Source organism: Scyliorhinus canicula, chromosome 1, assembly GCF_902713615.1.
Source record: "Scyliorhinus canicula chromosome 1, sScyCan1.1, whole genome shotgun sequence".
Taxonomy (NCBI): Eukaryota; Metazoa; Chordata; class Chondrichthyes; order Carcharhiniformes; family Scyliorhinidae; genus Scyliorhinus; species Scyliorhinus canicula.
Genome location: NC_052146.1, coordinates 201,972,716 through 201,985,808, shown reverse-complemented (window position 1 = coordinate 201,985,808; position 13,093 = coordinate 201,972,716). Strand labels below are relative to the sequence as shown.

The following is a 13,093-nucleotide window of genomic DNA, read 5'->3' as shown; positions in this document are numbered from 1 at the left end:
GGATGGTTCACAGGAACATAGAAAATAGCAGGATGCAGGCCATTCGAGCCTGCTCCACCATTCATTTTTGGGTGGTATGGTGGCACAGTGGTTAGTACTGCTGCCTTACAGCTCCAGGGATCGGGTTTAATTGCAGCCTCGGGTGACTGTGTGGAGTTTGCACTTTCTCCCCGTATCCGGATGGGTTTCCTCCCAAGGACCAAAGATGTGCAGGTTAGGTAGATTGATCATGCTAAATTGCCCTTCATGTCCAAAAAGGTTGGGTGGGGTTACCTGGTTGCGGGATGGAGTGGGAGGTGTGGGTGGGGTGCTGTTTCCAAGGGCCAGCGCAGACTCGATGGGCCGAATGGCCTCCTTCTGCATTGTGATTTCTATAATTTTAAACCACCAAACACAGCCCTCCCAAAATCCAATTTAAATACAAGACAAAAACATAAAACATTCACCATAAATGTTTTTGTATTTCTTGTCTACTGACATAGATTATAAATTTAATCATTTATTTTGCTTTATATTTCTATTTTCATACCTACGTTACCAGAAGTTTAAAACATGGATCCAGAAGACAAGAGACTATGATGCAGTACATTTTGTGCCGAGGTGGTTGGTAGGTGTGCTTTCTTTTTTAAAGTATATTTATTAGGATTTTACATTTTTAAAAACAATACAACAAAATTACAAATACATTGAAGATTTACAAAAAAATAAATAACTAAATATATCTCTGTCCTCACACATTTTAATAAACCATCATTTGGAAAATGAACTGCAGAAACATTAGAATAATGAAATTCAGTTGTTTATTCTGCAAAATCATCAAAAGTTAATTAATTACTTGTAACATAGTGAATGTTAAATTCAAAATAACTCACATGATTACTTAAAAGGAGGAAGGAAACTGAATTTATATGGTATCTTATGTCCTCAGGCCATCCCAAAATGCTTTCTAATCAATTGACTTTTTTTTGAGGCAAATGCTGCAGCCAATTTGTATAAAGTAAGGATATGGGCCAAATGCAGGCATGGGACTAGCTTAGTGATAGAAACTAGGCTGCACGGACAAGCTGCGCCAAAGGGCCTGATTCCATGCTGTAAACATCTATGGCTCTATGACTATGATTCCCTATGGATGGTAAATGAATGAAACGCATCTATTTTTGATCTGTTGGTTACGGGGGTGCAAGGGAGGAAGAGGAGAGTTGGCCAAGGCAAAATGGCACGGAACATTTACGGAACAGTTGAGCAGGCACACAAGATTAGGTTTGCAGTACTCCGTCGGCAGAGCACTGAAACGTCAGCCTAGATTACCTGCTCAAGTCCGTAATTGGGTTTCAATCCACAACCTTTTGATTCAAGACTGCTAACAACTGAGCCAAGTTGACAACAGTAAATCATGTATGACTTTTCTCTTTACAATTCTTAATTTTATCTCTCTATGCACGAATCGCCACAGGGTCTGCATCACAATTAAAATTAAACTAAAATATCAGGTATAGGCTAGATATATATCTAGGCTACTTGTTTGACAGGTCTGGTCATCACCTTGCATGGCACTGAAGGTAATTGGAGATCATAAACATGCGTAGTCAACAGACTAACTGCAAGGTAAACCCTGTGTGGTTTGGGTACTGGATCACCTTTGTGATGCACTGGAATTTGAAGTCTAGTAGCTGCATGAAGAAGCATTCAAGATGCTACCTCAAGTTACAATGTCCCAAGTCTCAACGTGCTCCAGGGTCAGGCTATGGAACATCATTGTTCAATCGGCTTTAACATTGATCCCTATGGAAAGTTCATCATTGTCATTTGGAGCTGAGTGTAGAGATCATTGCCTTGGAGAGGTCTTCCTCCCAATGTATTGGATGTTAATTCCTCCAGAACATGTTGCTTTGCTGCACTTTAGATTAGCTGTTGGTCCCTTTTCTTCTTCACATGGGCAGGTTTTCTCATCAGATGTAATGCAAAATCAATCTGTGAAGATATGAAAGCTGAAATACTGAATTTACGTTGATCGCAAGATCGTTGAACCTTTCTGATCTGAATAACAACCTATGAATAAAAAATTGCTTAGGTAAATTGACAATGAACATTAAAACTTCAGATTAATATTCTACAAAATGATAGAGCATAGAAGTACGTAAATCAACTTACCAGATATAAATGAGTTATTTGAATCTTCTCCTGTGTAATAAAGCTGAAGATTATCCTCCATACAGCAGCTGGTAAGATTTTCCTAAGGGCATAGCAGTGGAGTCTTGTATCACTGTGTGCCACCTTCAATTTACTTTGATTCAGCTACCTTTCACAGGTTAAAATTCACAAAATTAAACAATTCTATTTTAAAATTCCTGTCTTTAAGTCAGATGTTTTGGCGAACAATGGTGTATTTTGCTGAAGCTTTGTCATGAAGGGGCAAGCAGTAACAAGAAACTAAATTATTTTTTCTTTCTTTTTAACTGGGAATACACTGTCCTCCAGTGAGAGCACAAACATTGCACCTGAGCTGTGCAACTCCTGTGACCTACTTTCAGGGCGCTCCTCTTCAAAAAGTGCCACAGAATCATACATTCACTCGAGCAGACAGAATGGGCCTTGGTTGAACACTGCAGTTTTGGACAATCTTTTAGCATCCTCTTTGAAATGGGGCAACAGAAGAACGTAATCCAAGACCAACTTGTTCCCTTGGTTTATGCAAGTGGATGTATCCATGTAGGGAAACAGATTTCCCTCCAATCCCATTTCATGCAAACAGTTAATCTCAGAAGTTTGCTTTTGTTACTTATCTAGACTGAAAACAGAGAGTACTGTGTGGTGTCTGCTGGATATTGCATATTTCAGCAGCGCTGAGATAAGAAATCAGTAGTTAGTGATCATAGGAACACCAATCCAGTACAAATCTGGCACCACGCAACATATTATATGCTACTTTTAATCTTCATTTTAGAAGTTAGGATTTTACTATAAAAAGGAACTTTTTGCAAATGATTTTGATTACTTTATATGCAAATTAGAGCAACGTGTTAACAAGTGATTTTTTTTCTAATTAAGCACAATTTAATTATACACCATTATTGCCAACTATAAATTATAATGGAAGGAAAATATTATAGTTGTACCACATCAATCTATGTCCCAAGCTGATGCCAAAGGGAGGTAAGTTCCATTCGAAGAAGCGTACCCCCCCCCATTTTTTTTTCAAAGAAGCAGATTAGATCAGAAGCAATCAGAGAGCAAACTAAAAGGTTCTCCCAGATGAAACATACTTTATCTCGTCAATACTCACCATATTTCAGTAAAGCATAAACATGACTGAAAACAAGCCACAAAGCAAAGAATTCCAAGTTTTGATTTTTAGCAATAGGTCTCAACAGGTGAAGACCCACAAAGCCCTTTTAGTACGTAGAGACTAAACCACGTCCGACTAAAACAAAAGGAACCTCTAAAACATATCACTAATTTGAACCAAGATTTCTTCCCTTAATTTTTTTTTGTAAAATTGTCTTCCAACTATCTGGTGCCAACACATACAATTTTCAGTGCCAAGTTGACATTTTTGGCACCTAGTCAAAGTGAGTATACCAATTTGCCTCAGTCAAAGAGCCAGTGGTGACTCGCTGAAATTCCAGGCTGAAACTCAAAAAATAAAGGTACATGAACACAGAAATGTGTATGTGGTGAAAGGAGACAGATTAAGCCAATAAGGACTAAATTCTATCCACAAAGGATGAAAACAGTCAGGAACACCAATACCATCTCTGAACAGTTCTATTGTGCGCTTTAATGATTTCTAAAATCATGAATACATTAGTTCCCAGCATCACTGTCAATGAAAACATATAGAAGTTAAATAAAAAGTGAGTGAAGCAGCTTGATTTTTTATTTTCTTCCCTAGAATTGTGTTCAACACTTTTGATGAATCACTGCCTTTTATCGCTTCAAAATGTTGGCATGATCCAGCCGTGGGATTTGCCTTTGCCTTTTACAATGTTTAAAATTGTAGTATCAAAAACTGGCAGTGTGTCATGATCATAACTTTGCTGATTACTACCCTCCATCCGTGCTGTAATTGGTAGTATGTTCCAAGACTATTTTCCATGAACTCAGGAATTTTCCAGAGCTCTCTCCTCTTCCATTTGTTCTTTCTCCGTACAAATTACCTCCTAAATTTAGCATCTGACTGTATAAATTATTTTACTGATAATCAATTTACTTCAAATTAAAAGTCCTAACTGCACACAACCTAATCTCCTTTCGCAGTGTAGGAGCGAAATCACTACATAGAACTACAGGTCTACAGTCGAAGAGGTCGTTATTTCGCCCACCATGTCTTTGTCACAAGTAGGCTTACATTAACACTGCAATGATGTTACTGTGAAAATCCCCTAGTCGCCACATTCTGGAGCCTGTTCGGGTACACAGAGCGAGAATTCCGAATGTCCAAATGACCTAACAGCACGTCTTTCAGGACTTGCGGGATGAAACCGGAGCACCCGGAGGAAACACATGCAGACTCTGCACAGACAGTGACCCAAGCCTGGAATCAAACCTGCAACCCTGGTTGTGAAGCCACAGTGCTAACCACTGTGAGATGTCTGCTGGATATTGCATATTTCATAACTATTTATGTTAAAGCAATCCGAAACTAATCCCACTTCCTGATTTCTCCCCATTGTTCTATGGCTTCATCAACTTCAAATGTTCATTTGTTCTACCCTTCAAAGATTAGTCAGCACCCTTTGACAAAAGTACCTTTTCAGGTTTTTCAACTGGATGTTGCTTCTAATTGCTGGAACATTTCATAGCTTCACCTTACTTTTTCTTCCCTTATCATTGCCTCAGACTTCAAATGGAAATCAAATTTCCTTGGTTTCACATCAATAACTTAATTCAGACTGAACAATTCCTAAATTCATAACCCGACATTCATTCATAACAAGACAAATACGAGAAAAGGCTTCTGCCCTCTTTATCCATAGCTTTCAACTATTTTTTCCTCTCCAGAAGCTTTACTTTAATTGTATTGAAACCACTATGATCTGATTCCTCGGAAGCTTCCTTCTAAGTTGTAAATGTGTTTTTCTATATGCTCGTCTTTCCCAACTGTGTTGAAACTAAAGCTCATCTCACTCTTTGACCGCAATGCATTCATTCCTTAGTCTCAAAACTGTCTCCCTTGGTCATTCTTTCCTTCTGTGATTTAGAGGTATGCAGAACTCTCAAAAATGGAGAAAGTGCATGTAAAAGGTCAATCAGCATCTGTAAAGAGAAATGTCGAGATGTTTCGAGCCGGTGCTGATATACACCTTCATATTATCTGCCTTTTCTCTTTGACGCACCAACTGAATTGTTTCTCCAATATTTTTAATTTAGTTTCAGATTTGCAGTTTGTATTTATACTTCTAAAATTTGTGTTTGGTAAAACTTAAATATTATTTCTAATTTATCTCATCTCTTTTACTCTGTTCTGCACTAAGTTCCTTTTAGTATGAATATGTTGACAAAACAAAAACCTGATTGACCCATTCATCAGATTTAAAATAAGTAAAAAAAAAAATTAACAATATGTTTTTAATCTTGTACTGTGGACGGAATTTGGTTTAACAGGTAGAAAAAAAACGTCCAAATAATTAACACATTTTTTAGATACAGTAATCTTCTGTGCTCAATGCTGATTTATCCAATAATTTGAATTAAGCACTTTAAATAACATTTCATGCTGAAAAAATGGTGTTAATTTTACACTATCCTTTAGTGAAGAGTTTTGGATTTCTAGGTAAATTAAATACCATAGTTATTTGGATTCAGTATCCATCTTTTTGCTTATTGAACTCACAGATGCTACTGTGATACAGCAAAAATGAGGCTCGGGTTTTAGGGCTAACACTTCAACATTTAAAATAACTTTGCTTTCTGAAAAGGAGCTTCTTGAATAGCGGGACAGGCTCAAGAAGCCAAATGGCCTACTACTGCTCCTAATTGATGTGTATGTCAGTCAGCTTCTATGACAAGTAGTGCAGTACTTGTTATTGAACCAGATAAAAGAGGCCTCATCAAGCCCATGATGACAGGTTGAGAATTTGAATTCAGTTAACAAAAATAATCTGGAAATAAATGATTGTATCAGTAAAGAAATGATTGCCAGATAGTAAAAGACTGTCATAAAAAGATGGCTCACGAAATGTCCATTAGAAAAGAAAATCTTCCCTCTTTACTTGATGTGGCCTACATTTAACCCACTCAAACATGGTTGTGCTTAACAGTATTGTTGTTAACTACAACTACAAAAGTAAAAACAAACCGAAAATGCTGAAAATACACAGGTCAGGCAGCATCTGTGTAGGGAGAATCAGAGTTAACATTTTCGGTCCTTTCCGAACAAAAGGTCAGGCCCAAAAAGTTAACACTACTGTTTTCTCTCCACAAGATATTGCCAGGCTTTGCATTTCCTGGTCATGCATTAACCACTCCAGCTTTATCAACCCATTACAAAACATGTGATGCAAGGTCTGCAGGGATTTTAAGGGGAAAATTTGCAAGGGAACAAGGAATAGACAGTAAGTATAAGCCTTACCAGCAACACCCAGAAGAATGACTCTTTATAAAAATCAAGAATCACTTTAGACAGCATTATTATAGAAAATAATCACCCTGGCATTGCTAACCCATCCTTTCCCAATCTAGGTGCTGATATTCCAATATCATTTTTTATCATGCTCCCCATCTGAATATTTGATCTTTATTGTATGATAGGAATATGATGTTGAATAAATAGTTTTGATTTAGTTCTACTTTTGTACTTGACGTCCAACGTGACCAACTGACCTGTATTTTAAGGGATTATCTTTTATTTTGACTGCTTGCCTATGTTCCTTAAGGGATGTCTTTCTCCTTAATGGGAGTCTCCAGTGCAGGTTTGAGTGATTGCAGAACTGCAAGCGAGTGACCCGGCGAGCAAAGAGATGACAATGTCATGACTCAACAAGTTAGAAATTTTAGTCGACTTTGTTCTCAAGCAGGGCGACCAAATCCCAGCACAAAGTTTAAGGGACACTTAGACACTGTAGCGAGCCTGTAAGAGTGAACAGCAAAGATGCAAGAGTTTGGGGGAGGCCGGTCCATGTCAGAGGGGACGGTGGAAGGGGGTTGTACCCTATGTCCCAAACTCAAACTGCATGCATGCCAGGTCTGGCGTGTCTACATAATGATCAGAACCATTTGCCTGGCCCGAGGCTCACGCAGACAAAGAGGAAGTACAGAGCTGAGAAAAGTACATTCAGGGAGGTTTACGGTAAAGCAGAAATCCCTGGAGAAAAGCACAGAAAATCCAAGACATTAGCCCCCTCCCCCCAATTCTCACATAAACCTCCACTCTCAATAACAGCACCTCTCCAACCAGCCACCCTGGTCGAAGTGTCCCTTATTTGAATTCGCACGGGTAAGGTCACCATGAAACAGGTAGATGTGGCAAGTGTAGTTCAGTAATGTCGGAGGGATGAGAAGGGCGAGGGGCATCCTTACTGAACCAATGCTAGCTGAAGATTGACATATAAACATATAAATTCACTGCTGTGGGTGTTGCTGATATTTGTGCCTGCTCCTTGGAGCCTTTCAACTTAAACCAAAGGGCAGGTTTAGCTCACTGGGCTAAATCACTGGCTTTTAAAGCACACCAAGCAGGCCAGCAGCACGGTTCGATTCCCGTACCAGCCTCCCCGGACAGGCGCCGGAATGTGGCGACTAGGGGCATTTCACAATAACTTCATTGAAGCCTACTCGTGACAATAAGCGATTTTCATTTCAAAGCTGGTCCAATGCTGGACCTGAGCGGCTCCTCTCACCTCCCACTCCTCCAACAGCTGTCAGTGGCCCTCCCCCAGGCCTGCAGCTCAGAATAAGCCAACAGCTCAGCACAGCCCCTCCCCTGCTCACCCCAGCCCAGCCGGATCCGGGGTGGGGTAGAGAGTGGGGGATGAGCTCCGGCTCTAACGCGGTTCCCCTCCCCCGGCCGCCACTCTAAAACAAACGACTTTCTTCCCCACCAACTGACCTGCTGTCCGGGACTCAGCCTGTACAGGGTGTATAGAAGGAAGGTGTTGGTGTGATGAGAAAGGGGGCTCTAAGTCGCCATCGGGTGGCTCCGAGGCCCTGACTCGGCGCATGCGCGCTCGGGGCCCTCACTAAACGGACCAAACAGTCACGCCTCGCGCTCCCGACACCTGCGCGCGCCACTGGTGATGGTTTATTGCCTGGGGTGAAGGGCGCAGGCGTAGGCCTTTCCAGAGGGAGGCTTTGCGCGTGCTCCCCCCTCCCCGGTATGGGCGGGACCGACGTCGCCAACGTGCAGGAACGTATTTCGGGGCGTATTCGTCACGTGGTTTATTTCCGCACTTCGCCCTCCTCTCGCACGCTCTCCCAACTATTGGTCGTCCAAGACGTCCATCATTCCCGGCCCCGCTCCCTCATTCTCACTGGTCGCCCAACGTTCCCAGACCCCCTCCCTTCAATTTCCCACGACACCGCTTGGCCAATGTAATAGAATAGAATCCCTACACTGCTGAAGAAGGCCATTGAGCCCATTGAGTCTGTACTGTCCCTCTGAAAGAAAATACGTCCTGAAATTGGTCACCCAACAAGCAATTACCCGCCCATCCCTCACCCCCCCCCCATCCCTCACCCCCCCCCCCCCCATCCCTCACCCCCCCCCCCCCCCTTATAAAAGCAAAATACTGTGGCTGCTGGAATCTGAAACAAAAAACGAAAAATGCCAGAAAAACTCAGCAGGTCCTTTCAGATTAAGCAGCGCTTCACTTGCACCTCCTCCAATTTGGTCCACTGTATTCGCTGATTCCAATGCGGTCTCCTGTACATTGGGGAAATAAACGCAGACTGGTTGACCGCTTTGAGGAGCACCTTCGATCAGCCCACAAACATGATCCCAACCTTGCTGTTGCTTGCAATTTCAACTCAGCATCTGACTCTCATGCCCACATGTCCATCCGTGACGTGCTGCAATGCTCCAGCGATGTCCAACACAAACCGGAGGAACAACGCCTCATCTTCCAATTAGGTACGTTACAGCCTTCTGGACTCAAATTGAGTTCAAGAACTTTAGATTATGAACTTTCCACTCCATCTTGACAAGTTTTTATGTACCAAATAATTTTTTGCCCCAGTGCATGAATGCTGGCTATCACAAAAGCAAATTACTTCAGATGCTGGAATCTGAAACCATTAGAGAAAATGCTGGAAAATTTCCAGCATTTTCTCTTTTGAAAGCAGGCTATATGTCATTTGTTCGTAAGTTTCCCTTTCACTGAGCACTGACCTTTATTCTCCCATTAATACATTCTGATATCTTACCTTTATGCAACTCTTATGGGCCAGGGTTTAGAGAACCCCAAAGTGTATCATGGAGTTCACCTGACCCACAACTTTTAATAGATTGTGGTACCGGTGGGAGAGGAGCGGGCTTGTGCAGTATGTTACGATTGAAGTATTGAATGTACGTGGATGTTTGCACATTTTTGCCTTTTTTGCTTTCTTTCTGTTGATGTCTGTAACTGTTTACAAAGCCAAAAACGACCTCAATAAAATTGTTTATTAAAAAAAAGCTTTTAATAGATTGTGGTATGGGGAGCACACGACCCACTCTACAGGTGTGATACAGCAGAAATGGAAAAGTTTAAAAAAACAAAACAATGTTTATTCTATGAACTCAAGTTAACCTTTTTAAAATAAACAGTGAACATTTTAGCAACCATTAATTCAAATACCAGCCCAAAGAATACAACACTAAGTAATCCTTTAAGCTTTCGTTTTAACATCCATAAGACTTAAAACACCTTTTACCAGAACACATTCACTATTGAGATGAATATCTCAATATTCTGAATTCACCAAATGATCAAGAGATATTCTTTTGATGGCAGAGAGAACAGCAGTACACCTGCTTGAAATGAAATGAAAATGAAAATCGCTTAGCGTCACAATTAGGCTTCAAATGAAGTTCCTATGAAAAGCCCCCAGTCGCCACATTCCGGCGCCTGTTCAGGGAGGCTGGTACGGGAATTGAACCGTGCTGCTGGCCTGCCTTGGTCTGCTTTCAAAGCCAGCGATTTAACCCTGTGCTAAATCAGCCCCTGGTAGCCCCAGAACCAGCTTGGTCTGGCTTCAGCTCCAACACTGAAAACAAAACTAAAACACACCCTGCAGCCTACTCAAAAACGAAAGTTAAAAGCTGACAGATAGCCCAGCACCACCCACTCTCTGACATCACTGCAGTAATAAACACCCATTTCTTAAAGGTACTCTCACTGCAGATATTTATATACACACCTTTTATAAACACCCATTTCTTAAAGGTACTCTCACATGACATTCTCACAGGGCCTCGAGGGTTGTAATCTCGGGATTACTCCCTGTGCCACGTGGCAGTGAGGCTAGAAATAGGAAGATAGAGCAGCTAAACACGTGGCTAAACAGCTGATGTAGGAGGGAGGGTTTCCGTTATCTGGACCACTGGGAGCTCGTCCGTGGCAGGTGTGACCTGTATAAGAAGGACGGGTTGCTTCTAAACTGGATGGAGAGGCATAAATATCTTGGCTGCGAGGTTTGCTAGTGTCACACGGAAGGGTTTAACCTAGCATGGCAGGGGGGGTGGGTACCGGAGCAATAGGTCACAAGGTGAAAGCATTGATGGAGAACTAGGGAATAGGGCCAGTATGGCTCTGAGGAAGAGCAGACAGGGAGATGTTGCTGAAAACAGCGGGTCTGGTGGCCTGAAGTGCATATGTTTTAATGCAAAAAGTATTACGGGTAAGGCAGATGAACTTAGAGCTTGGATTAGTACTTGGAACTATGATGTTGTTGCCATTACAGAGACCTGGTTGAGGGAAGGACAGGATTGGCAGCTAAACGTTCCAGGATTTAGATGTTTCGGGCGGGATAGAGTGGGAGGTAAAAGGGGTGGCGGAGTTGCGCTACTGGTTCAGGAGAATATCACAGCTGTACTACGGGAGGACACCTCAGAGGGAAGCGAGGCTATATGAGTAGAGATCAGGAATAAGAAAGGTGCAGTCACAATGTTGGGGGTTTACTACTGACCTCCCAACAGCCAGCGGGAGATAGAGGAGCAGATAGGCAGACAGATTTTGGAAACGAGTAAAAACAACAGGGTTGTTGTGATGGGAGACTTCAACTTCCCCAATATTGACTGGGACTCACTTAGTGCTAGGGGACTTGGACGGGGCAGAGTTTGTAAGGATCATCCAGGAGGGCTTCTTAAAACAATAGGTAGATAGTCCAACTAGGGAAGGGCCTGTACTGGACCTGGTATTGTGGAATGAGCCCGACCAGGTGGTAGAAGTTTCAGTAGGGGAGCATTTCAGGAACAGTGACCACAATTCAGTTGTAAAGTTCTGGTGGACAAGGATAAGAGTGGTCCTAAGGTGAATATGCTAAATTGGGGGAAGGCTAATTATAACAATATTAGACGGGAACTGAAGAACCTAGATTGGGGGCGGATGTTTGAGGGTAAATCAACATCTGACATGTGGGAGGCTTTCAAATGTCAGTTGAAAGGAATTCAGGACCGGCATGTTCCTGTGCGGAAGAAGGATAAATACGGCAAATTTCGGGAAGCTTGGATAACGAGAGATATTGTAGGCCTCGTCCAAAGAAAAAGGAGACATTTGTCAGGGCTAGAAGGCTGGGAACAGACAAAGCCTGTGTGGAATATAAGGAAAGTAGGAAGGAACTTAAGCAAGGAGTCAGGAGGGCTAAAAGGGGTCATGAAAAGCCATTGGCAAATAGGGTTGAGGAAAATCCCAAGGCTTTTTACACGTACATAAAAAGCAAGAGGGTAGCCAGGGAAAGGGTTGGCCCACTGAAGGATAAGCAAGGGAATCTATGTGTGGAGCCACAGGAAATGGGTGAGGTACTAACTGAATACTTTGCATCAGTATTCACCAAAGAGAAGGAATTGGTAGATGTTGAGTCTGGAGAAGGGTGTGTAGATAGCCTGGGTCACATTGAGATCCAAAAAGACGAGGTGTTGGGCGTCTTGAAAAATATTAAGGTAGATAAGCCCCCAGGGCCTGGTGGGATCTACCCCAGAATACTGAAGGAGGCTAGAGAGGAAATTGCTGAGGCCTTGACAGAAATCTTTGGATCCTCACTGTCTTCAGGTGATGTCCCGGAGGACTGGAGAATAGCCAATGTTGTTCCTTTGTTTAGGAAGGGTAGCCAGGATAATCCAGGGAACTACAGGTCGGTGAGCCTTACGTCAGTGGTAGGGAAATTACTGGAGATAATTCTTCGAGACAGGATCTACTCCCATTTAGAAGCAAATGGACATATTAGCGAGAAGCAGCTTGGTTTTGTGAAGGGGAGGTAGTGTCTCACTAACTTGATAGAGTTTTTTGAAGAGGTCACAAAGATGATTGATGCAGGTAGGGCAGTGTATTTTTTCTATATGGACTTCAGTAAGGCCTTTGACAAGGTCCCTCATGCAGACTGGTACAAAAGATGAAGTTACATGGGATCAGGGGTGAGCTGGCAAGATGGATACAGAACTGGCTAGGTCATAGAAGGCAGAGAGTAGCAATGGAAGGGTGCTTTTCTGATTGGAGGGCTGTGACTAGTGGTGTTCCGCATGGGATCAGTGCTGGGACCTTTGCTGTTCGTAGTATATATAAATGATTTGGAGGAAAATGTAACTGGTCTGATTGGTAAGTTTGCAAATGACGCAAAGGTTGGTGGAATTGAGGATAGCGATGCGGACTTTCAGAGGATACAGCACGATGTTGATCGTTTGGAGACTTTTTTTACTTTTTAAAAATCAATTTAGAGTACCCAATTCATTTTTTCCAGTTAAGGGGCAATTTAGTGTGGCCAATCCACCTACCCTGCACATCTTTAGGTTGTGGGGCGAAACCCACGCAAACACAGGGAGAACGTGCAAACTCCACACTGGACAGTGACCCAGAGCCGGGACCGAACCTGGGATCCTGGCGCTGTGAGGCAGTAGTGCTATCCACTGCGCCACCGTGCTGCCCGATCGTTTGGAGACTTGGGCGGAGAGATGGTAGATGAA

General features: G+C 42.4%; 1 protein-coding gene across 2 annotated transcripts in view; it reads right to left on the bottom strand.

Annotated features, from left to right (window-relative positions):
• Positions 1-8,229, bottom strand: part of LOC119971011 (GDNF-inducible zinc finger protein 1-like) — a 54,922-nt gene extending 46,693 nt beyond the window's left edge. The window contains exon 1 of one of the 2 annotated variants that reach the window (XM_038806137.1): positions 8,048-8,229. The gene's annotated coding sequence lies outside the window, so the exon portion shown is untranslated. The remainder of the gene's footprint in view (positions 1-8,047) is intronic. The other variant, XM_038806130.1, reaches the window with a different exon arrangement.
• Positions 8,230-13,093: the final 4,864 nt, after the last annotated feature.